Raw genomic sequence first — 27,787 nt, forward strand, 5'->3', positions numbered from 1 at the left:
TTCACATTTGTTCAAGACTATCAGAGGAGGTAAAGCCTTGCTTTGATATTGTTTTTTTTTAAATTATGCACCTGAACAAATCATTTCCTGCTTTACATTTCTGTCCCTTCAAGGTTTGTTTGAAGAAAAATTCTTGGGATGACTAATTGCCCTCAAAGTTGCTGATACTTCTTTTCTGTCCCTTTTATTAGTTATGATGAGGAAATCTATGAATTGAAGCAATCATTTAGCTTTAACTTTGCAATGTTAATAAATTTTGCAGACATTTTTGTGCTGCCTAATTCAGATCAGATGTTTATTATTAGTTAGAGTTGAAAGAAGTGAAATAACTGAAGCTTTAGGTATATTCAGCTTTCTTTAATTAAAATTAATAGGCTTAGCAGGAAAGATTAAATTAAAAAGCAAAAGTTCAGTAAGGACTTCTTTGTAATTCAGCAAGGACTCCTAATTTCCTGTTTGAGGTTGCACTGACTTGTAGATATTTGTTTTAAACTTGAACTGGCTGTAACACAATGAAAATTGTAACAATTAAGAAATATTAGGTAAGCAACAAATGGAGTACATTATGTATGTAGCAACATATTATTGTCAGGGGAGCTCAGTATTCTAGCTGTTACTGAAAATTCTGTTTTTCTTAAAGTGACAGTGGTACAATGACTTTTTTTTTCTACTCTTCTGCAGAACTAACTGTATGCTGTGACCAGCTTTTACTCTAGAATCCCAGCTTTCCCTAAGGAACAATGAGCATCAGATTCAAAGACTTATTTTCTTTTGCTCTGATTAAAACCTACTGACATAAACTTAATGGTCAGTGTTCAAAACATGTTTTGAAAACCCTGTCTGGTGAAATAAATGTTAATTCTTGTAAACTGCCAAAAGTCTGTCCTTAAATATGTCTTTATTTAAAAGGCATATTTTGTTACTCATGAAACTTGCATTCCTGCAAATGTTATGAAAGCTACTTTTTAACCACTAAGCTGAGAAGCAAATGATGTAAACCAGTTTTGGGCATTGTTGTTTCATGACGCACTTTGTGAATATTGTAGTTTTAGAGCGAGGTGCTGCAGCTGCTATTTGCTGCTATCCCATTGTCTCAGGAGACCCATATTCCTTGCACTGAAGATTTGTACATGAATTTAAAATGCAAGCACAATAGTGACTGAATATGAATGGGGAAAAGCTGTTTTTATTAAGTCTGATTTCAATGTAAAAACTCTTACTTCTTTCCACCTGTTGGGGTGGCAGAGTGGCTGAATGGTTAGCACTGCTGCCTCACAGCACCAGGGACTTGGGCTCAATTCCACCCTCGGGTATCTGTCTGTGTGGAGTTTGCACATTTTCCCCATGTCTGTGCAGGTTTCCTCTGGATGCTCCAGTTTCCTCCCACAGTCCAAAGATTAGAGTAGATTCCCTACAGTGTGGAAACAGGCCCTTCAGCCCAACAAGTCCGTACCGCCTCTTGAAACATCCCACCCAGACCCATTCCCCTATAACCCACACACCCCTGAACACTACGGGCAATTTAGCATGGCCAATCCACCTAGTCTGGACATCTTTGGGCTGCGGGAGGAAATCAGAGCACCTGGAGGAAACCCACGCAGAACACGGGGAGAATGTGCAAACTCCACACAGAGTCACCCGAGGCTGGAATCGAACCCGGGTCCCTGGTGCTGTGATGCAGCAGTGCTAACCACTGAGCACCATGCCGCCCTGAAAGATGTGCAGACTAGATGGATTGACCATGCTAAATTGCCCATAGTGTTCAGGCATGTGTGGGTTATAGGGGTGTGTGTCTGGGTGGGATTCTCCAAGGGGTGGTGTGGACTTGTTGGGCCGAAGGGCCTGTTTCCACACTGTAGGGAATCTAATCTAATCTAATCCGTGGCCGGAAGTGGTGGGCAATGAACTTTCCAAACAAAAGAGAAACTAATCGTTCCTCCTCAATAATCAACGGCATTGCCATCACTGAATCCCCATTATCAAGATCCTTGGGGTTGCCATTAACCAGAAGCTGAACTGGACAAGCAATACAAATACTACCAAGTACATTACCAGGCAGGAAAATAAAAATTCAGCCCAAGTACTGCATTTACTTCAAGACTATCCCACACTTTAACCCTGCTGTAATCTGGGGGGAGGTGAAAATATTCTGCTCATTACTGTGCTGAACATTGTAGAATATTTTGAAGAGAATAAATGTGTTCATTTTTCAGAGTAACCCATCTAGCTTTTGTGCTCCTAAGATGCTGCTTGACCTGCGGTGTTCATCCAGCTCTACACTTTGTTATCTCGGTCTTAAAAAGCCAGATCATTACTATAATGTTTATCCATTCTGCAGCGACTGAACTCAATTAATGCCCGGCCTTGTGACTTTATAGTTACAGGGTTGAGATGTTAAACTAATAACATTAGAGAAATTAGTGGCAATAATTGTCAACTTGAATGTGTGTTTAAAGTTGGCCAAATGCAAACTTTGAATGAAGCCAGACAACACATAGAAAAAGGAAATCTTAATGGCCAAGACCCACTGCCACCACCACCCCTCCACTCCCCACCTTCCTCAAGCCCACATCACTACCCCCAACGCAAAAAAAAATTAGAAACAATTCCTGACCTCTGAGAAAGGAGGTCACATCATTGTATAAGAATTGTTGAAATATTACTAGTATGACCAATTTGTACAGTCAGACTAGCTGCTGCTGAGTCATTAATGTTATAGTTTAGTTTACTTTTTCCTAAATGTCAGGGATAAAGTCTATCATCAACCCATGATTTAAAAAGACAGTCTAATAAGTGGATATAATCATCATTTGAAGTAAGCACATTACCAATTTAGGTAACATTTCTTTAGAGTATTTTTATACACGTTTATAGACAGACCGCTGAATGTCAACAAGGCAACATATCTGAAAAACAAACCTCTGCTCTCTCTGGCAGCTGTTGTGGATTCAAAATTACACACACTTGAACAAAGTCTACTCAGTTTCCAAGTGGGCATATTTCCACAACGTATGTTCAATGCTAACTGCAACTAAGTTGGCAATGCTGGTGAGAGAAGCCACACAGAAGGAGGTCTTAGAAAATTAAAGTACACAACTAGGACAACAATGATGACCATCTGTGACTGATAGGAAGGCAAAGAAAAAGTTCTCCTAACTTAATGAATACAATAATTTTATCTCCTATAAAAATATATCCTTAGCAATATGACCGTCAAGGGCACACTGGTATTTAGCTTGCTGGTATAAAATCTTGGTTTAAGATACTTTTCACATGTTATTATGAATTGATTACATTAATCATTAACAATAGCACCACATTTCTGTTACTTACTGGCTCAGAATTTCTATTTAACTGCATTTTTTGAGCATAACGGAGAAAAAATTACTACGGTTGGGACTAAAGATTGTGGAATATTGAGTGCAAATTATGTTCTATGTAACTTGAGTTTCCAACATCTTTTGTGCAATTGCAAAACGCATTCTACTTAAACCTCACCCATAAAACTGAACATGTCTCATCATGTATCAATCACCATTTGGAGTTTCATAGATTGTGACACTTGTCAGCCTTTGTGTAGATTTTAAAATATAAGCTAATTGTTTGGGTGCTTTCATTCAAGGATTTTTTAAAGCTTCTAACTTCAAAAATACAAAAATACTTCCAAATTATACAAGGTACATTAGTTAGTGAACAGTATCTCCAAAATTTATGAACAGAAATCAGAGTTAACGTTTTAGGTCCGGTGACCCTTGAAGGGTCACTAGACCCAAAAGGTTAACTCTGATTTCTCTTCACAGATGCTGAGCTTTTCCAGTAATCTCTATTTTTCTTTCTGATATACAGCATCAACTGTTCTTTCGGTTTTTATTTAGTATCTGTACGATTTACAGACATTTTTAATACACGTCTGGAGTAGTTGGGACTTGAAGTCAGGTCTTCTGACCCAGAGAAAGGGGCACTACCACTGCACCACAAGAGTACTCCATTTCCATACTTACTTCCTTCAGTATTCATGGATGTATCTCATTCAGTCCTGATGGCTTAACAGCCACATATAACCAGCCTTTCTATTATTGCCTCTTTCCAATTTTTCGTACATCCAGTAATTCCACCTTCCCCTTTCATAGAACTTAGACAATACAGCACAGTAACAGGCCCTTCAGCATACCATGTCTGTACCAACAATGATACCATTCTAAACAATCTCATCTGCCTGTAGATGGTATTCCTTGACTGTTTGTGTGTCTGTCCAAATGCCTCTTCAGCATTGCTATTGTCTTTATTTCCACCAGATTTCCATGACAGCGTGTTCCAGGCACCGAGCGCTCTCTGTGTAAAACATCTTGCCTCAGACGCCTCCTTTAAACTTTCCCTTCTCACCGTAAACCTATTTCGCCTTGTGCTGCCTTTCCTCCACCTCTCTCAGACAACAGTCCCCCGACTCCTGCAATCTATCAAACACTCCCCTCACTCTGGTTCTCTTGCTCCCTCCCTGTCAACAACTCTCCCCCTCATGACCTAAGGGACATGGCCATTGTCTAACTGCCCTCCCCCTCCCCTCACTTTTCATTTTCCATCTCACTCTCATTGCAATAGCCTTTTCCCTAATTAATTATTTTAACTCTGCTTTGCTCCATGTTCCATTTCATAATTATTCAAAACCTTATGACACTATGATAAATGTTCTCCATCTTGCATTTGATCCAGTTGACTCCATAGAACTGCAATATTACCTTCCTTCTGGGGTCACATGTAGAAAGATCCATTGACCTAGAATTGCTCTGAACATATTTCAGAAACTCTGTCTCTTCTTTATTTGGAAAAAATTCTGAGGGACAGGATTTATGACTATTTGGAAAAGCATAGCATGATTAAAGGGAATCAGCATGGCTTTGTGAGGGGTAGGTCATGCCTCACAAACCTTATTGAGCTCTTTGAGGAGGTCATGAGACAGGTTGACGAGGGTCGAGCAGTGGATGTGGTGTACATGGACTTCAGCAAGGCATTTGATAAGATTCCCCACGGCAGGCTCATTCATAAAGTCAGGAGGTATGGGTTACAGGGTGATTTGGCTGCCTGGATTCATAATTGGTTGGCTGACAGGAGGCAAAGAGGGTTGTAGATGGTAAGTATTCTGCCTGGAGGTCAGTGCTGAGTGGTTTCCCACATGTCTCTGTTCTTGGGCCTCTGTTCTTTGTACTTTTTATAAATGACTTGGATGAGGAGGTTGAGGGGTGGGTTAGTATGTTTGCTGATGACACAAAGGTTGGAGGTGCCGTTGATAGTATCGAGGGCTATTGCAGGATTCAGCGAGACATTGACAGTATGCAGGGCTGGGCTGAGAAATAGCAGATGGAGTTCAACCTGGATAAATGTGAGGCGATGCATTTTGGAAAGTCGAACTTAAATGCTGAATATAGGATTAAAGGCAGGATTCTCGGCAGTGTGGAGGATCAGTGGGATCTTGGTGTTCAAGTGCATAGCTCCCTCAAAGTTGCCACCCAAGTGGATAAGGTTGTTAAGAAAGCGTATCGTGTTTTGGCTTTCATTAACAGGGGGATCGAGTTTAAGACCCGCGAGGTTTTGCTGCAGCTCTACCAAACCTTGGTGAGACCACACTTGGAATACTGTGCCCAGTTCCGGTCACCCTATTATCGGAAAGATGTGAAGGCTTTGGAGGCGGTGCAAAGGAGGTTTATCAGGATGCTGCCTGATCTGGAGGGCTTGTCTTACGAGGAGAGGTTGACTGAGCTCGGACTTTTCTCTCTGGAGAGAAAGAGGAAGAGAGGTGAACTGATTGAGGTGTACAAGGTAATGAGAGGCATGGATAGAGTCGATAGCCAGAGACTTTTCCCCAGGGTAGGATTGACTGCCACGAGGGGTCATAGCTTTAAGGTAGTTAGGAGGAAGGTATAGAGGAGACATCAGAGGGAGGTTCTTCACCCAGAGAGTTGTGAGTGTGTGGAATAGTTTGCCAGTGGTAGTCATGGAAGCGGAGTCATTAGTGACATTTAAGCAACTGCTGGGCATGCACACGGACAGCAGTGAATTGAAGGGAATGTAGGTTAGGTTATTTTATTTTTGGATTAGGATTATTCCATGGCACAACATCGTGGGCCGAAGGGCCTGTACTGTGATGTACTTTTCTATGTTCTCTGTTCTATGTTTTATGCTTTCTCCTATTATCGAATCTATACTGGATAATTGAACTTCCCCATTATAACACCCCTATTATGTAAACACCTCTCTGTCACTTCCTTCAGCATTTGCTCCTCTACTTCCTTCCTGCTAGATGGTGGTTTATAGAATACGCCCAAAAAAGTAATGATGCTTCTTGAGCGTGCTGGAACATCTTTTGTTCCTTAGCTGTAAACAAATGGATTCTCTCCTTGAACCCCAGAGGACATCAATTCTCCTGCATTATAATATTTGCCTTAGTCAATATTGTCAACCTTCCTCCGTTCATCTCTTCCTTAACTTTCCCAGTCACTTTGATTTCAGAAATATTTAATACCCAGTCCTGTTATTTTTTGAGGTAACACGATGACATCACAATTCATTATGGCTCTCTACAACTGCAGCACAAAACATTATTTACCATGTTCTCTTAGCTCACATACTTATAATAAAAATAAAATTTAAATATTGCAGCACCCCTCTTCAATATAACCCCACCCAAATATCTTTACCATTTCTTACTCTCGTGGAATCTGCACATTTCCTCATTAGCATTACACTGAAACTTTTTCAAACTCTCCCCAAAAGCAATCTTTTCAGCGTGTAAAGAAGCGCCTCCCCAAAACCAGTCACAAAGGGTCACGAATATAAAACTGTCTGTCATATACCACAGCCATGCATTCACCTGCTCTCTGCAAATTAACACATGGCACTGTAGCGATTGTAATGACGAGAGCCAAGTCAACCTCATAGAATAGGAGTTCCCTGAGCAGGGCTGTTAACAGGGTCCAATCAGGGAGTCCTGCTGACAGATATAAAACAGAGTGTCAGAGGTTCTGTTCACTCTGGGAGCTGGTACTGAGGAAGCCGGACCAGTACCAACAACTATGCATGTGTAAATAAAGGCTGACTTTGTCATCAGATACCGGGCTCTGTGGTCTTATTTTAGCAGCTGCAAGAGAAAAATATATGGCCCAGAAGAAATTCACTGCCAACACTTGACTTTGAGTTGGAATAAGCACTACTGGCATCATGTTGTTATTTGGGGAGCTTGACTTGTTCAAGCCTAGTGTCAAAGGCTCTGTCTAGTATGTGGAACGAATGTATTATCTTTTCTAATGAAAATGAAAATGCAAAATGAAAACCAATGAATAATTCTCCTAACAGCTTGTGGACCCATAGCTTTTTTGTTTATTAGGAGGCTAATGTTTTCTGAGGGACCAAGCACTAAAACCTTTCAAATTTACTTGTAAGGAAAATTGCAACCCCAAGACACTTCGAATTCTGAGATGCTATCAGTTCTGCTCAATAGTTTGAGAACTGGGGAATCCATGTTGGGACTTTTGGCAAGCTCAAGGTGACTGGCAGAGGCATGTGACTTTTGTTTAACCCTTAGAGAGATGCTGAGATACCATTTGGTATACAGCATTCATCAAGTAAACATGCAAATGAACCTATTAGCTGAAACCTAACTGGAATTCAAATAGGCATTGCAACTGGCTTCAAAACAGTTCTGAGGAAGGACCCGAAATGTTAACTCTGATTTTTTCAATGATTCACTGTATCAATGATTGCAGAACCACACTTTTGCAGAATTCGCTCTGGACTCAAACTCTTAAGTTTGATTAAGACCTCAATTAAACTATGAACCTATACCAGGGAACCTTTATAGATTAGGGGTACAATTTCAGTTCTGGTCTTGTTTCTGTTATCACTGTTTGTAAGTAAAAGGCTCGGGCCCCAGCCAGATGGGGTAAAATTCATTGAGAGAGGTACATCTTGACTGGCTCAACAATTTTGAATAGAAAGTGGCTGCGTGCGTGAAGTCCTAACAAGGGGGACAAGGTCATCTTGCATGTTGACCAGGAAGCCTTTCCATGATTCTGCAAGGCCTGCCCAGTGCCATTTGCCTTAAGGACAAAAGTAGAGACAGTTTACTTCAGGGGATGAAACCATAGAAGTGGGCCTGCATGGGTAACAGTCAAGGTTGAATCAAGGTCAGGTCCCGTAACAAAAAGTTTGTGTAGGTGAAGTTGTCCTGAACAAACATGTGGACCATGTGAAAGCTGCAGATTCGCACATAGGGCAGGAGTAAAACATGCTCGGCCCCTCCTAACAGCTGAAAAGGCTGTCAGAACCTTTGGGGTGTCACCCTTTGTCTAGCATCAAAGAAACCTCACAGTCTGAGATGGACACGGTGTATGTTGCAGCTTCTTTGCCTTAATTGCCTGAGGAAGAGGATAAATTTCTGGTCTAACGAGGCAGGCTACAGTCTGGTATATGTTGCCCATTTCAGAGGCTGAGTTGGAGAAACTGGACCCAGTGTGAAAACACCCCAGGAAAGGCTAGAAGAAAAGAAACAGGCCTATGTCCCCAGACTCAGAGGGGGAGGGATGTGGTGATTGTAACAAGGTCAGCCAGGCGGGACTCTTTGATTATGAGTTCCCTGGTTGGGGCTGTCAATCTGGTTCAATCAGGGAGCTCTGGCTGGCAGATACAAATAGCTCTGTCAGATATCGTGTTCGCTCCATGATCTGGCTCTGAGGAAACCAGACCAGTGTCAAGTACTTTGTACATGTAGATTAAGGGTAACTTGGTGACAGGATAATGGCCTCTGTGGAGTTATTTCAGGCACCATTGTCATCCCCAGAAATTATTTCTTTTAAAATTCACAATAGTCTCCTTCTTAGTTCCAAAAGAAAATGCTTGCTGAAACTCAATGCAATATTGTTCCATAATAAAACAATTGTATCTATCCCCTAAAATTGAAACGATTGGTGTAACTTTTGATGCTATCAAATGACAAGCAGCCCATCACAAATACTGAGAGGGTCAATTATAGTTGGCTTCTCATTACTTACCTTAGCAACGACAGAAGTAACAATTACCACTTAGTGTTAGGATAAAGACATCAGTAGTTTGAGCAAGTTATATGGATGAGTCACCACAATATTAGATCCCTTGGAGAGAGAAAAGACAAGAACTGCAATTATCATGAAACATGAATGGGACTAGTTAGATCCAAACACAACTTTTTGCCTTCTGAACAGCTCACAAAAGGATGATGAGAGTCTGGGTGACATGTTTTGCATTGTTCAGCGATTATCACATTGAATGGCGAAGCAGAGTGATGGGCCAAAAAACCTATACCTGCTCCTTCATCATGTGATTGTATGAAAATAATTTTGTGCAAGCTATGTAACAATTATGCTGTTTTTCTTGTGCTAATTATTTTCTTTAGGTTATTTGAGTATCAATTTAGATTATTTTGTTAGGCCCATGGTCTCTTTCATCATCTATGTTTTAATAAATGCAGATCCTCTTGAAAATTGCAATCAGGCAAAGGTAGGAATTGAGAGAGAGGATGGTGGCATTTACCTATGCAGAGCACAGCAAACCTTTAAGCTTCTTCCTGCACTACTGACCATCCTGCTCTATAGAATCACAAGATCTTGATAGTGCAGAAAGAGGCCATTTGGCCTCATTGAGTCTGCACAGTTGTTCCAAAGAGCATCCCATCCAGACCCACCCCATCCTCATCCTACATTTACCATGGCTAATCCACCTAGGCTGTTGTCTAAAGGATAATTTAGCACAGCCAATCCATCTAATGTGCATGTCTTTCGATTGTGGAAGGAAACTGAACACCCAGCATAAACTCATGCAGATAAGGGGTGAATGTGCAAACTCCATACAGACCATCACTCAAGGCTGGAATTGAACCTGGATCTGTAGTATTGTGAGGTAGCGGTGCTAACCACTGAGCTACCAGAAAGACTGAGCCACCAACACTGACTGGGCTGCAACTTGTGTTCAGGCTGGCTGTGTCTCTTAACATGGCCTCCTATGACAATCACCTCCTCTTCCAACAATTCAACTCCACTGCACCCCATCCCCCCACCCTCCTGATAACACTAGGCTCTTGTCTGTAAAGCAAGAAATGAGCTTTCCTTTCTGCCAGGCCATGGCCTGGATGTTGAGGCTTGAACCCCACGGTTTGAGACTATTCTCTTCAGTAAAATTTCAATAAATTCATCCATGACATCTAATATCATGGTAAGTGTGGAGGATCTCACCAACTACAAAGTATGCATTCTTTAAAAGGTTTCAGGCCAGCTGAGGTATCCTGGGTTGGGCTGCAGAGATAGCTTTTCATGTGAGATCTTTGGAGTCAATACAAAAACATCTCATTGTCTTCTTTTATAAAAAAATGTATGTTGCAAGACTACACACATATTGCACAACTATAATCAATGCATTCACAACCCCAGGGCTTTCTTTGTCCCTGTGTGAGATAATATTTCGTGATCCTTAAAATCTCACAAAGTTCCTGAATTAATGTTAAATTTCACATGGCATAATTCCAGGAAGGTTCAGACGACAGCAAAATGCTTAAGGGATAGGCTCTGTTTAAAATATGGGTTAATGGAGAAGAACTTGGTAAGTATAAGAGGCGAAACCCACTCCCTTCTAAAAACAGAGGAATAATTATTCTAAATGACAGGGAACCTGTTGCTGCACTATGTATTCAAATTTTCCTTTTGCTCCCGTTAATGTCAGCAAATTTTAAAGATGGTGCAAGTGTGTGATTCTCACATTTTTCTCTGAAAATTTGAAGGTGTTGGCATTGTATTAGGTGAGCTCATCATGAAGATGGTCTAAATTATATGAAAGGGGAGAATTGCCTTTATTAAATTCCTTAACTGGGTGGAAGAAGAAAGGGAGGCTTCCAAGTGCAAGGATAATTTTATCACGTGGAAGAAAGAAACGAATAGTTCAATTCAGATAGACATATCAGCAAATGTTAGATATATGAGAGAGGGTGAAAATTTGTATTTTTTAAAGGGAATCCTAAACCTGAGGAGTTTTCAATGATTCAATTGTACCAACCAGTTTTCTCAAAGTTATGTTGGTTGAGTTTCATGAGCGTTATAAACATGAGAGAGATTTCTCTGAATCTCACTTACAGAGCTGGACACACTGGATATTGGGATAATATTTCCTCTGTCTAGGGTGCCCAGAATAGGGGGCCATGTTTTCGGAATAAAAAGGGAGGCTATTTAGAACTGAGATGAAGAGGAATTACTTTGCTCAGAGGGTGGTGAACTTGTGGAATTTTCCACTGCATAAGATTGCGAAGACACATGGCACCAAATATGCTTAAAGACGAAATAGAAATATTTCTAGGCAGTAAAGGCATCAGGCCATATGAGGAGAATAGCACTGAGGTAGAAGATCAGCCATGATCATATTGAACTGTGGAACAGGCTTGATAGGTCTGCTCTAGGTTTTTTTTAAAAAATGCCTATTTAGCTGAAACTTCCTGGATACAAAGCATGAAGAAGAGATGACAGGCTGAACGTTTTTGTTTCCTGAATGACATGGGTTATGGTCTGAAATGGGGTGAAAGCAGATAAGATGTTCAGAGAGATCTATCATGACATTGGGACCAACTTGTGGCACCTTTTAACCAAGTTCCAGGCTTCGAGGCAAGATTCTTGATAGGCAATAGCAAGTTGCCTATTAAAGAAGATTATTGCTTGTTAACAACCTTATTAACAGCACATCTTGCCTCATTAGTATGTAACTTTCTATCATTCCATCTGCTACGAGCAAACTGAATGTTGAGAATTTCAGGCAGCAGGTTACCCACTTTGACTCTTTCCACCTCATTGTTAGCCATTTTCCTACTGGAATAGGGAAAGGGCACTTATTAAGAGTGATAAAAGTGAGTGGCACTTTTGATTCAGTTGGGCAGACGTCCCAACGACTAAGTTGGCAGCGTACAGCGCATCAAGGTTAATGATATCGGGGTTGAATGGGTGGCAGGAAGTGAGGAAAGATGTTGCAGGTAATAGTGAGAGTGATAGTCTTGCTGGGAGGTGAGAAGAGAGAAGATGTAGAGTGGAGCAGAACAGTGACCTACTTCCTAAAATGCTGTGCATCCCTCTAGACATCTGAAACTAAGCTGACCTGGATGCCAGCCTCGGAACAAGCTGACATCATCTGGTGCTGCAGCCTCCTTTGCTGGTCCTGGGGGAAGAGGAAGCTCTGCGTCTGCACCAGCCCATCTACTAGGAACTCCAGGGCCCTAGTCTCAAAGCAGCACATTGATTTCCCCTTATATGCCATGTCTGGGACATATGTCAGAAACTTCAAATGGCAGTTCCACACTTACAGCACTTACCTGGATGTGTAATGGGCTTTTAAAAATGGATCCTGTGCCAGGATGCCATTCTATGATGCATATCCCAGCAGTATTGGTATAGCAAGTGATAGAATCTGGCAGGAAATGGATGAGAGTGGTGCCATTATGGTATTTATACACCAGTGAGCCTTACCTCAGTTGTTGGTAAAGTGTTGGAAAAGGTTATAAGGGATAGGACTTATAATCATCTAGAAAAGAATAAATTGATTAGGGATAGTCAGCACGGTTTTGTGAAGGGAAGGTCGTGCCTCACAAACCTTATTGAGTTCTTTGAGAAGGTGGCCAAACAGGTAGATGAGAGTACATTGGGGAATGCTACATTGGGGAAACCAAGCGGAGGCTTGGGGACCGCATTGCAGAACACCTCCGCTCGGTTCGCAATAAACAACTGCACCTCCCAGTCGCAAACCATTTCAACTCCCCCTCCCATTCTTTAGATGACATGTCCATCATGGGCCTCCTGCAGTGCCACAATGATGCCACCTGAAGGTTGCAGGATCAACAACTCATATTCCGCTTGGGAACCCTGCAGCCCAATGGTATCAATGTGGACTTCACCAGCTTCAAAATCTCCCCTTCCCCCACCGCATCCCAAAACCAGCCCAGTTCGTCCCCTCCCCCCACTGCACCACACAACCAGCCCAGCTCTTCCCCTCCACCCACTGCATCCCAAAACCAGTCCAACTTGTCTCTGCCTCCCTAACCTGTTCTTCCTCTCACCCATCCCTTCCTCCCACCCCAAGCCGCACCTCCATCTCCTACCTACTAACCTCATCCCACCTCCTTGACCTGTCCGTCTTCCCTGGACTGACCTATCCCCTCCCTACCTCCCCACCTATACTCTCCTCCCCACCTATCTTCTTTTCTCTCCATCTTCGGTCCACCTCCCCCTCTCTCCCTATTGATTCCAGAACCCTCACCCCATCCCCCTGTCTGATGAAGGGTCTAGGCCCGAAACGTCAGCTTTTGTGCTCCTGAGATGCTGCTTGGCCTGCTGTGTTCATCCAGCCTCACATTTTATTATCTTAGGTAGATGAGAGTAAACCGGTTGATGTGGTGTATATGCATTTCAGCAAGGCGTTCTATAAGGTTCCCCACAATAAGCTATTGTACAAAATGCAGAGGAATGGAATTGTGGGAGATATAGCAGTTTGGATCGGAAATTGGCTTGCTGAAAGAAGGCAGAGGGTGGAGTTGATGGGAAATGTTCATCCTGGAGACCAGTTACTAGTGGTGTACCGCAAGGGTCGGTGTTGGGCCCACTGCTGTTTGTCATTTTTATAAATGACCTGGATGAGGGCGTAGAAGGATGGGTTAGTAAATTTGCAGACGACATTAAGGTCAGTGGCGTTGTGGATAGTGATGAAGGATGCTGTAGGTTGCAGAGAGACATAGATAAGCTGCAGAGCTGGGCTGAGAGGTGGCAAATGGAGTTTAATGCAGACAAGTGTGAGGTGATGCACTTTGGTAGGAGTAACCAGAAGGCAAAGTACAGGGCTAATGGTAAGATTCTTAGCAGTGTAGATGAGCAGAGAGATCTCGGTGTCCATGTGCACAGATCCTTGAAAGTTTCCACCCAGGTTGACAGGGCTGTTAAGAAGGCATACAGTGTTTTAGCCTTTATTAATAGAGGGATCGAGTTCCGGAACCAAGAAGTTATGGTGAAGCTGTACAAAACTCTGGTGCGGCCGCACTTGGAGTATTGTGTACAGTTCTGGTCACTGCATTATAAGAAGGATGTGGAAGCTTTGGAAAGGGTGCAGAGGAGATTTACTAGGATATTGCCTGGTATGGAGGGAAGGTCTTACAAGGAAAGGCTGAGGGACTTGAGGCTGTTTTCATTAGAAAGAAGAAGATTGAGAGGTGACTTAATTGAAATATATAAAATAATCAGAGGGTTAGAGAGGGTGGATAGGCAGAGCCTTTTTCCTAGGATGGTGACGGCGAGCACGAGGGGGCATAGCTTTAAATTGAGGGGTGAAAGATATAGGACAGATGTCAGAGGCAGTTTCTTTACTCAGAGAGTAGTAATGGAATGGAACGCTTTGCCTGCAACGGTAGTAGATTCGCCAACTTTAGGTACATTTAAGTCGTCATTGGATAAGCATATGGACGTACATGGAATAGTGTAGATTAGATGGGCTTGAGATCGGTATGACAGGTCAGCACAACATCGAGGGCCGAACAGCCTGTGCTGTGCTGTAACGTTCTATGTTCTATATAGGATGGGAAGTTAACGAGGTAAGTTTGGTTGGATATACTGATAACAACCCGTTTGTCCTCACAGAAAGAAACCCACCATGAAACTCATTGAAACAGACACTTGGCCAAAAACAGGTGTAATTTCGCCCAATATTACGAGTAGAAATCACCTTTCTCAAGGAACCACATCTATGTGCTTTGTCCGTATTTAATATAAACGTTATTTCACTTGAAATCATTTTCTTATTGTTGCAGTCTTGTGGGGCTGTCCCTTATGTTTCGCAGCTGCCATCTTATTCAGACAATGTTCAGCCACTTTACTGAATTGGGAGGTGACTTTCCCAGAGGTGTAGGTGCTTTCACGCCGTTGGATGTTGGGTAATTTACAACTGCAAGGCATGCATAACAACAGTTTACTTATGTTATCAAATTAACCTTTAAATTTCAGAAAAATGACAAGTGTAAGATTCCAGCAGGAATAAGTACATTTTACAATATCATGAAACAAATATAAGATCATCAATTAACACAGCATAGAGGGTGACCAGTGTGAATTACTATTATTAGTGGCATACAGCAGTAGAAAATGCAAAGCAAACAAGAAGTTAGAGATGGCTTTATATAGATGGATAGATGGATAGACAGACAGACAGATAGATATAATATGTTGCTGAATGCAGCCCAAAGCTGCTATCACTCAAACTATGGTTCTGGCACTAAGTCTCCCATTACTCCTGTGGACCCTACATTTTGAATGTTAAATATTCTTATTTCATAACTTTAAACTGAATCCAGAAATGTGTGGATATCTTAAAACTACTATGCTTTTGGACTAATTGTTCATTTATGAGTAAAAGTGGGTTAGGTGACTTAACCTGAAGTCTACCTGCAGGAAGTCTGGGTGGTTTGTTTGTTCGACATCAAAGGAAGGCTCAGATTGCAAATGCAAACAAAATACAAAGTATATACACTTAAGAGGCAACCGTAGAGCCCGTGTTTAATAATAGAGATTATGACCTAATTTTTCACCAGGATGCAGAGTCTGCAAAAATGCTGAAAGCGACTTCAAATTGCAAGTCCTTACAGAGCTTTCCATTTTGGCAGGAGTGGGAAGGGAGTTTTGCTGGAATTTGTAGATGCATGGTTTGCAGAGACAGCTGGTCACTTAAATTACCTGCTGTCCCCTGAATTGTGATTTTACCATCCCTATTGCATGGAACATGAATACTGCGCAGTAGACCTGCAATGAACAGGTATGATAATAAAATGTGAGGCTGGATGAACACAGCAGGCCAAGCAGCATCCCAGGAGCACAAAAGCCGACGCCTCGGGCCTAGGCCCGAGGCATCGGCTTTTGTGCTCCTGGGATGCTGCTTGGCCTGCTGTGTTCATCCAGCCTCACATTTTATTATCTTGGAATTCTCCAGCATCTGCAGTTCCCATTATCTATGAACAGGTATGAACTTTGTGGGTTCATCCAGATAGTAAGGGTAACCCTTTGACGGGAACAGGCACCCTGTGGACCTGATACTGAGACACTTTTAATAGGAGGCAGTGACAGAGGGGGCTCAGGTACCCTAAGGAGTGTGTCAGGAATGATGTTGTGGTTTGTAAAGACTGGTAATGTACATTTATCAGAAAGGGGATCAGTTATCATTTTTGTATTTGTAATGGTATGGAACTTTGTGCATAAACCTTTTGGAAGTGTAAAGCTGTCAAAAAAGTGTCAAGAATTGTCAAGAAGTGTAAATGTTGTCAAGAACTGTCATGAAGCAACAAACCTGTCAACAGCTGTCCTTTTATGTATAGGAATATAAGTGCATGTCCCCAAAAGTGTAAAGTCTACAAAACAGAACTTTAAGCAATAGAGATAACAAAGTGTGAAGCTGGATGAACACAGCAGGCCAAGCAGCATCTCAGGAGCACAAAAGCTGACGTTTCGGGCCTAGACCCCAAACGTCTGATGAAGAGTCTGGGCCGAAACGTCAGCTTTTGTGCTCCTGAGATTCTGCTTGGCCTGCTGTGTTCATCCAGCTTCACACTTAGTTAGCTTGGATTCTCCAGCATCTGCAGTTCCCATTATCTCTTTAAGCAATAGAGCTTTATTTTTTTCCTCTTGTGTGCTATGGTACAATCGAAGACTAGGCAAGGTGGGAAGTAGATGAAGGCTGAAGGGTGAAATTACAGGTTGGGATGATCTGGTACTAATTTGGCATGGTGGTAAGAGTGGCAGTGGGAGATAAGTAGAGTGTTAGCTGGCATGGCTTGGCATGGGTGGAACACAAGGACTATTGAGAGGTCAGGGGATGTGAGAGGTGAGGCCTTGGGGAAGGTTTTGCATATAATCTTTTTGTTTTTGTTTGGACTGGAGCCCAGAGGCAGTTCTCTTCCTAGCCCAACTCAGCAATCAGCAGCTTTCTTAACTCATCTCTCATCACATGGCCTGATTTCCAATCCAGTTTGGTGTCCCTCACTCCCTAACAAGGCCGAAAATGGGATGTGCAGGTAGCCATTTCCAAAAGTTGGGGTCATGGAGCTGGGGATTCTTCCGCCTGATGTGCTCAATCAGAACGAAATTCTGGGTCTGTGCTTGGATTTATGAGGGAAAATTCACGGAAATTTAAAAGCAGACTGGCTAAACAAGTCACCTAGCCTGATCTAGAAGAGTCATCTATGGGAAAAGAAAGCTTCACTGGAAAAGGCAGCTTTAAGATTGCAAGTTTTCAGGTTGGAGAAAGAGACAGACATTTTGGATTAATACTAAGAAAATTGAATCCTTATGTAAAAAATAATGTGAAATAAAGTCTATACAGTGTGGTTTCTTGTTATGCTAGGAAGAAAAACGGGTGCTCCAATCATAATTGCCTTCAAAAATAGTAGCAAGTTAATAGTTTTGTTAATTATTTGTTATAGCAAATCTCTTAAGTTGTGAAATCCTGACCCCTCAGCTATTAACTGAAAGCTCAAATGTCTTTTTAAAAGTTATTAGCATCTACTGGGATCAAACTGATTCATATGGATTATTTATTATTTATTCAGAGCATTAATCTATACTACTACACATGAAATCAATATGTGGTGGTGATTTACGTGAACAGATCTTTTTCACATCTCTCAAATCCGAAAATAAATATAGTGACCTTTTCATTTCCATGTCAGTTTGTTATTTTCATTATTATTTCACATCTTGTTCTGTTTACTTTTAAGTTGGATTTGAATGCAATTTCTGCTGTTTTGAAACTAGTATCTGTATCTTATCATCATTTACCACTTTCATCATATAAATTATACAGCCATCGATGTCAAATGTCATCTATCATATTCACTAGATAATTAACTTAATTGTGTGAGTATGCATGTGCAAGCCAGTTTTATTCGTGTAATGGTTTTACCTTGAACACAATATTAAATAGAAAAAACTGATCATTAAAGCTGCATCAAATGATTGTGTGAATCTAACATCAAGAGGACAATGTAAATGGATCACAGGTCATTGTTACAGATATATGAACTGACCCATTTTATTCATCAGATTTACATCAAGAAGGATTTAAAATTAAAGCTGCTTAGGCTCAAGACACAATCTTGCCTGTTTTGTCTACAAGACATTTCATCAGCTGATTATAACTATTTCATAGATGCTTAGTTTGAGTTCTACCAGGGCCAGTCAACTCATTACAGCCTTGGGCTATACATGGACAATAGAGCTGAATTCCAGATGTGGGGTAAAATAAGGTCTCTTGATATTAAAGCTCTTTCCAACCAAATGTGGAATCAAGCAGCTTGAGAAAATTTAAAGTGAGTAGAAATGAGAGGAAAATGTTTCCATTCATTGGATTCATTCAGCTCACGAAGTATTATTGTTGTGGTTGTTGGAGGAGAATAATTCCAGTTACAAAACATCATTTCAGATGTTCTTCAAGGTATTATCCTTGGCCAAAATCTTCAGCAATGACTTTCTCAAATATGGATTCAGAATTTAGAATCATAGACTCATAGAGTTCTACAACACAGACCACTGAGTCTGCGTCATGTCAAAAACAACCACCTAACTATTTCCAGTTCTATTTTCCAGCACTTGGCCCTTGTAAAGCTAGGCATCTCAAGTGTACATCTGAATACTTCTTAAATATTATGAGGGTTTCTGCTTCTGCCAGCCTTACAGGCAGGGAATTTGAGATCCTCACCATCCTTTGGATGAAAAAAAATGCTTCCCTGCATCTCCTCTAAACCTCCCAACCCTCCCCTTAGATCTATGGCTGCTGATCATTGATCCCTCCACCATGGGGAAAAGTTTCTTTCTGTTTGATTTTAATTGGTTCTGATGCCTGCAGTCTTCAGTTCCACTTACACCTCCTTGTGGAACTGATACCATACACGTAACCCATCTCCTGACTCCTCTATTCCTGTCTACTTTCTGCAATAGGACAGGACAGGAATGTGGTGCAAAATGTTCCACTTGCCTAATTGTGTGTACTCCAACCACACTCAAGGAGCTCATCACCAACCTAGAGAAAGTAGCCATTTGAAAGCATCCTATCTACCACTTTAGACATTCTCTCTCTTCACCACTGATACACAGTGACAGCAGTGTCTACTCTCTATAAGATCTGGTGCAACAATTCCCACAGGCTCCTTTGGGAACACCTTCCAAATTTGCAACTTCTAACATCTTAAAGTACAGAGTAGTAGTTTCTTAGGAACATCACAAACTGCAAGGTCCCTTCTATATTACACAACACACCACTCTGATAGTGATGGGATGAATGTGTTGGTAATCAAGTCCCACCGCTCCACTATAGGCACCATTAGTGTAAATATCTTGATTTAATTACCAAAGCGGTCTATTCCATTCTTTTGTACTGCAACTGAAATTAAAAGAAACATCGACTAAGGTTCTTCAACTCCCTCAAAAATAATTGATAGAAAGCAGAGTTAATGCTGGGGGGCCAGTGACCCTTCTTCAGAATTGATCGCATCCAGGAAAGGCCAATACATTTGCAGAAGGCAGACACTGGGGTGAAAGAGTGATTGGATAGGCAGAACTGGAGCCCAGAGTTAGGTAGACAAAGGGTCTAATAGTCCTCAGGGATAAAAAGAAAAGCTGATAATCGGGACCATAGGTAGTTGAAAATCGGTTGACTGCACTGAAAGCAACCCATGTCATGACAGGAGCTGGGTTTTTGGGGTGGGTAAAGGACATGAAAAAAGGTGATCTGGTTCTAAATTATTGAACTTGATGCTGTGTCCTATAGGTGCTGATTCACCAAACAGAAAATGAGAGGTTGTTCTTACAGCTTGTATTAAGATTTACTAGACCACCGTAGCAGACCAAAGTCAGAAACATTGGCCAAGGAACAAGTTGAACTGGAGGGCAACAGGAATCTTGGGGTCATTTTTTACAGAGAGAACATAGGTGTTCCACAAAGCTGTCGCCCAGTCTGCACTCCTTTCCCCAATGTAGATCAGACCCCACTGTGAGCAGCGAATACCGTAGACTAGATTGAGTGAAGTGCTGGTAGATTGCTGCTCCACCTGAAGCTATGCTTGAGGCTTTGGGTAGTAAGGAGGAAGGAAGTAATCAGGCAGGTGTTACACATGTTGTAATTGGAAGGTGTAGTGAGACTGTGGGGAGCTGTTAGGATTGAAGGAGGAGTGGACCAGGAGCCTTGGAGGGAATGGTCCCTGCAAAATGTTGTCAAGGAAGGGGAGGGGAATATATGTTTAGTGGTGACATCTCACTGGAGGTTGCGGAAATGGTGGCTTATGATGCTTTAGATGTGGATGCTGGTATGATCCTGAGGATGAGAGAGACCCTATCACTGGTGTGGGGGGAAAGGGAGTGAGGGCCAAAGTATGGGAGATGGATCAGACCCAGCTAAGTGTCCTGTCAACCATGGTGGTGAGGAATCCTCAATTGAGGAAAAGGTGGATCTGAGAACACCTTGCAGAAGGGTGCACCATCAGAAGGGATATGAAGAAGATGGAGAAACTAGGAGAATTCGATGAAGTCCTTTAAGGCAGCAGGATGTGAGGATGTATAATGCAGGTAACTATGGGAGTCAGCAGTAATGGATGTTGGTGGCCAGACTATCCTCAGAAACGGAAACAGAGATGTCAAGGAAGAGAAGGGAGGGATTAGAGATGGGCCAGTTAAAGGTGAGACAAAGGTGGAAATTGAAATTGATAATATATTTTTTAAAATGTTACAAGTATCGTAGATGTAAGTGGGAAAGGATTGGGCTTTCTCTGACCTCTGGGTCTGCAATACAGAATTTTCAGCCCATAGAGGCTTGCAAGGCAACCATTAACATAGCCAGTTCTGAAAAAAATCATACTGAATCAAAACATTAACTCTGTTTCTGTCTCCACCGATGCTGCTAGGCCTGCTGAGTTTCTCCAGCATTCTCTGTGTTTGCTTCAGATTTCCAGCATCTGCAGTACTTTATTTTTAACTAGCAGCATAGTCCTCCAGTACTGTCAAAGCAAGGTTTATTTTTTCCCAGAAATTAAACAGTGTCTCATTTCTTATCTCAGAGGTTGTAAGAACTGCTTTTTCTGAAGAAGGGTCCTGACCCGAAGTGTCAACTTTCCTGCTCCTCTGATACTGCCTGGCCTGCTGTGTTTCTCTAGCTCCACACTGTGTTAATTTCATTTCTTATCTCTTTGCTTTGCTGAGCTGCTATTCAAAAGTCATTTAACTTCCAGAAATACTGAAGGTGACTTACAGCACAAATCAATATTTAAACATTGGTCATTAGCAGGTGGGTTACAACCCATATATTGCTGAACACAATTCCATGTAATTACCTGAACCTTTTCAACACAGAAAATATTTTAAAAATTCCACCTCATACACTTTCCCTTCCTCAGTCCTTAAATATTCCTATAGATTCCCAATAATCTTGACAGCGCATAGAATCTTTGAGACCCTGTGGGAAAAGGAGAGGATGGTTCCCTGAGCAGATTGTCAACGTTATTTAGTGAAATGTCTCATTGCCAGAGCTTTCCAACAAGCACCAAGATGTTGTTTGGCTGGCGATGAGATCCTTCATATATGCCCAGACTCTGCGGCCACTGCATGCTGCCCTGGAAGCAGCAGTAAGGTGTTAGAGACTGTCACACATCTCCTTTTGGAATGTACCTTTGCAAAGGAAGTCTGGGGAAAGATGCAGGGGCTTTTGTTGAAGTTTATCCTGAACAATGCTGTGACCTGGGACACTGTGCTCTACAGTCTGTTCCGAGGGATGCAGACTGAGACAAACATCAACTGCAACCTGGAGGACCATCAATCCAGTGCAAGGTATCCTTTGGGCTGCCTGAAACGTGTTGGTCTTCCAGAGCAAGGAATTGACCTTGACCGAGTGTTGCAGACTAGCACATTCCAAGGTCCAGGAGCACATGCAGAGGGATGCACTAAAGCTTAGAGTAGCTACCACCAAGGCACAGTGGGGAAAGATCACCATCTAAGGTCTTTTGGCCAAAGTACAATGGGGATCTGTTCAAGTATTTGACCCTTTCAGTGTCTCTTGTTATTGTGAATCTAGTCCTGTATTCATAAGAAATGCTTTGGACTTGTTTGTAGGAACTGTGGGGAAAGACAACCCCCAACGTATGTTTGTTCTCCATATGTAAAGACTGTACAACCTGAACTGCTTTACTGACTATGTATCAACATAAAGACTTTTATGAATAAAGTACATTTTTGAAGTAAAAACAAACAGTGAATAACCAGAAGGGGGCCAAGAGAGGCTGACAGGAGCAGGCTGATAACCTGGCTGTAGACTTAGCTCTGCAAACCAACCAGACATGTTTGGCTTGTACCCACAATGGGTATCTTGCTGCCTCATGAAACATAATTGCACAGACTACTACGGTTCTGAAGCAATGGCTCCATGGCCAGATGGTACTCAACAGTACTCTGTTTCAATATCGTCTGCTGTATGCCTGCGAAATCCCTTTATATGTGTCTCACAAGTATGTTTGCTGGGGCTAGTGTACTATTGTCATGTTATCCCCTCCATGTACCAGCTCACCCTAACCCCAACCTCCCTCACTCCCAGGAAGGTTGCTGAATTTCAGACAAGCTTGCAGAGTAGTTTTGAGCATCCTCATCTATGTCGCCCTTCTTGAGCATCAGGTTCGTGCATCACTTTACCAACTACCAGCTCTAGGATCTTAAAGCAATAATGATCTAAGAGTAGCGTTGTAATGAGGGAAGAGGAGGAGACCAATTGTGCACATTTGCATCATCTGCAACCTATTATCCAGAAGAAATTTGAGAATGTATAGGAAGTAGATTATAAGATAATAGGTACAAAACTATTGTCGTCCACCATAATAACTGTAAAAATATTCTTATTCTATCTAAATATAAAGCAAATGAGGTTCATGATTTCATTTACTTGAAGGTGTGTTTGTTTACATTCAAGCTAACATATACACTATAGAACAATCTCCAAACACAGCTTGTGCCTCAAGTACTACAGTCAGGGAGCTTGTGGTATATCGTCATGCGATACATCCAGGTACTTGGTTCATTTGTATATTACCCTCATAAACAGACATTATTCCAAGAATGACAGTACAACAATTTGTAACCTGCTACTAAACCATAAGATTGAAAGATATAAGAGCAGGAGTAGGTCATTTAGCCTTTCGAGTCTGTTCTGCCATTCAATGAGATTATGGTTAATCTGATAATCCTCGTCTCGATTTTAATATATCTTCTACATAACTCTCGATTCCCTTACTGATTACAAATGTGTTTATCTCAGCCTTAAATGTATTTAGTGATCCAGGCTCAATAACCCTCTGTGGTAATTAATTCTATAGATTCACAACTCCCTGAAAGAAGAAATCCCTACTTATTTCTATTTTGTGCTTGTTCCCTTACAGTGGAACAAACTGTCTGCTCTTACCCTGTCAAGTCTTCTAGGAATCTTGTATGTTTCAATAAGGTTGCCTCTAATTCTCCTTTATTTCCCATGAGTACATGTCCATCTCTCCTTACAAATCTTTCCCTCCAGAATATGTATCAGATAGTGAACTTTCTTTCAGCTGCCTCCAATACCAGAATATCTTCCTTTAAATTCAGGCCCAAAAACTGTTCACTGTATTTATTTATGGTCCCACTAATGCCTTATATAATTTCCACAAACCTCAGTACTTTTATACTCCATTCCCTTGAAATAGAGGCAAACATTTCACTTGAAATTGAGGATAATAAAATGTGAGGCTGGATGAACACAGCAGGCCCAGCAGCATCTCAGGAGCACAAAAGCTGACGTTTCGGGCCTAGACCCTTCATCGGACAGGGGGATGGGGTGAGGGTTCTGGAATAAATAGGGAGAGAGGGGGAGGCGGACCGAAGATGGAGAAAAAAGAAGATAGGTGGAGAGGAGAGTATAGGTGGGGAGGTAGGGAGGGGATAGGTCAGTCCAGGGAAGACGGACAGGTCAAGGAGGTGGGATGAAGTTAGTAGGTAGGAGATGGAGGTGCGGCTTGGGGTGGGAGGAAGGGATGGGTGAGAGGAAGAACAGGTTAGGGAGGCAGAGACAGGTTGGACTGGTTTTGGGATGCAGTGGGTGGAGGGGAACATCTGGGCTGGTTTTGTGGTGCAGTGGGGGGAGGGGACGAACTGGGCTGGTTTTGGGATGCGGTGGGGGAAGGGGAAATTTTGAAGCTGGTGAAGTTCACATTGATGCCATTGGGCTGCAGGGTTCCCAAGCAGAATATGAGTTGCTGTTCCTGCAACCTTCGGGTGGCATCATTGTGGCACTGCTGGAGGCCCATGATGGACATGTCATCTAAAGAATGGGAGGGGGAGTGGAAATGGTTTGCGACTGGAAGGTGCAGTTGTTTATTGCGAACCGAGCGGAGGTGTTCTGCAAAGCGGTCCCCAAGCCTCCGCTTGTTTTCCCCAATGTAGAGGAAGCCACACCGGGTACCGCAGGAAATGCTACACTTGCCCCTACACCTCCTCCCTCACCCCTATCCCAGGCCCCAAGATGACTTTCCATATTAAGCAGAGGTTCACCTGCACATCTGCCAATGTGGTATACTGCATCCATTGTACCTGCAGCGTAATGGTATCAATGTGGATTTCACAAGCTTCAAAACCTCCTCTCTGCCTACTGCATCCCAAAACCAGCCCAGCTCGTCCCCGCCTCCCTAAGCTGTCTTTCCTTCCACGTATCCCCTCCTCCAACCTCAAGTCACACCCCCATTTCCTACCTACTAACCTCATCCCGCCACCTTGACCTGTCCGTCCTCCACGGACTGACCTATCCCCTCCCTACCTCCCCTCCTACACTCACCTCTACTGGATCCATCCCCGCCTCTTTCACCTGCCTGTCTCCTCTCCACCCATCTTCTCCTCTATCCATCTGCCTCCCCCTCTCTCCCTATTTATTTCATAACCCTCTCCCCCTCCCCCTTTTCTGAAGAAGGGTCTAGGCCCGAAACGTCAGCTTTTGTGCTCCTGAGATGCTGCTTGGCCTGCTGTGTTCATCCAGCTCCACACTTTGTTATCTTGGATTTTCCAACATCTGCAGCTCCCATTATCTCTTTTTAACCTTGATCTTTGATCAAACAGTACATCACCACAAAGAATACAGGTTAGTTTAAAAAGTGCAGGCTAGCTTTAATTGGTGCTGGTCTTGCACAAACTGGAACCCCTGATGAGGCATACAGACATTAAGTGTACAGATAGCATTTAAGTTAGAAAAAGCCAAAATGTCGCTTGTTGCCAACATCATTATAAACAGAAGAGTGTTACTCATGCATCACAATTCTTGGGGCCATTTTCTGGTTTAACTGTGGTGCTATCTTGGTTCATTAACAATTAGACTATGAAAAAGGTGATATATTTTATACTACTTTTACATTCAAGTAAAAAAAATCACATAACATCATTCTAACTTTTCCTTGCATTAATACATGTGCTTCCCATCAAATCCTTGGATTATTCTTGGTGAGTGAATGAACTAGCTACAGATGTGTTTCCTTGAAAAGCCTTGGTGCTGAACTGAAGATGTTTTTCAAGGTTAAAATGCAATACAAGTGAGAGATTGCACCAAATAAAGCCGTCCACTCCTGTAAATTCTTGAATTTAGCGCGAAATTTGATAGGAATTCATCACTACAAATGATACATCAGAATCTTCAATAATTTTTAGACGTCAGATTTTAGAAGTGGCCAAATACTTTGAAAGATCTTTTAGTACAGGACCAAACATACATTTTGCCATGGTCCTGCTAGACTAAGGGATACTGAGTGCACCACAATAAATCTGGAAGCATTTTAAACGTAGCCTGTTCTAATTTACCTTACTCACCTCCCCTATACTCGACCTTTCATTAACGCATCAGCAAAGTACGGAGATAACAAGATTACTAAAATAACGATGAATGTATTTGAATAAAATAACCTTTGTCTGCTTTATGTCAACATTGGTTATATCCTGGAGCACTTGGAGACTAAGGGAACAAAAAGAACTCGCTATTTGCTTTGAGTGCTAGGAAAAAAATAGAGGTCCAGTATTGTACTATGGCTCACATAAGCTCACATAAATCAATTGCTTGTTGATATATCTAGTAAAAACAGACATTAGATATTCCTAATTATGTATTGGTCCACATTACGTATTTAAAGTAACAGAGAAAAAATTATTGTTCTCACTATAATTACGCCAAGAAACATTTGTCAGCAACTTTTCTGGAATCTGCCTATGTGTACGTGAACATGGAATTTCAAAAGGAGCTCGGAGTGAATCCCTACATCTCTACAGGGTGCACTTTTCAATCTCCACTGCTGAACATATTTAGAATCATTGAACTAATGAGAACCGTTCCTCTTATATTGTAAAATCACTGTTAAAAACCCCAAAATATTCTGTCTTTCTTAATGAGGTATACTGGGGTTGGAAAAGTGTTCTGAGACACAATTACCACAAACAACTTACTGAGCCTTTCAAAAGTACGGTTATGTTCTTGCAAGGACAAATTTTCCCATTATACTAAAAATGCCATAATTTAATTTTTGTTATGTATCCTGCCCAATAAAAGTGCCCTTTTTAAAGTCTGCTTATACTATTTCAGCTTTTAAAATGTATCTTTATGCACTCCCTGTAAAATGCATTAAAGAACTACAAATGCATTTTATTTTCTACTTTTCTATCAATGAGAATACGTCATTGTGATTAGTTGCTTATAATTAAGCACCGGGAGATCTCATTAGTTTAATACTGTATTCAAGGAAATATGCAATCCACATCACTGAAATTATCACATCTTTGTGGACAACCTTCTTCAAGCCAAAAGCAATTGTCTGCATGTGCCATTGACTGAAGTCTGGGTCAATGCATTATTAGGGTAAAACAAATTAGATTTTATTAACAAGTAATAATGATCAATCACCTTTTTGATTTCAAATGAAAATAGTGTGATCAAATTATCACCAGGGTCAGCACTTTGAATAAGGAGATCTCCAAGGATCAAGATTCCTTGAATTTAAGCAAATGAAGAGCAAACTTTGACAGTGAAATTAATTGTGAGGGAGGCATACAAACTTGGTGACAATAGGTCTGTAGTTTATTTCACACTCTGCCTGTTCTGAATCACTAAAAGAGGTTGCCAATTTATTGTCATCCATTTTGTGCCATTGTCCACAGCCAATTTATCCCATTCCTACTTAACATAGATCAGACAAGTTCATAAAAATCATTTAAAATATCTGTTCAGAAGAGGTTTCAGGGCTACAAGTGTCTAACAATTCCCTTTTTTTTTAAAATCAGGACACTCTCTCCTTGGTGTGTATAATCTTGGTTTCATAAAATAACAAAGCAGGAAACAAAAAGAAACCGAACATGTTTCTACTCAATAGCTTATCTCTGTTGATAAATTCCCTTAATTTTATGCTTTGGAAGAGACGCTATTGAAAACTGACAATAAACATAAAATAATCTGCAGAGGCCAGTATCCCATCACCAAGTCACCCTTTATTTACATGTGCATCATACTTGATACTAGTCCAGTTTCCTTGGAGCCAGCTCTCGAGTGAGCAAAACCTCGGACATGCCTGTTTATATCTATCAGCCAGGGCCCCCTGATTGGACCAGATTAAGAGCCCCACTCAGGGAACTCATATTGTATGAGGCCCACCTGGCTGACCTTGTTACAATCACTACTAAACATC

The sequence above is a fragment of the Stegostoma tigrinum genome, chromosome 2 (assembly GCF_030684315.1).
Source record: "Stegostoma tigrinum isolate sSteTig4 chromosome 2, sSteTig4.hap1, whole genome shotgun sequence".
Lineage (NCBI taxonomy): Eukaryota > Metazoa > Chordata > Chondrichthyes > Orectolobiformes > Stegostomatidae > Stegostoma > Stegostoma tigrinum.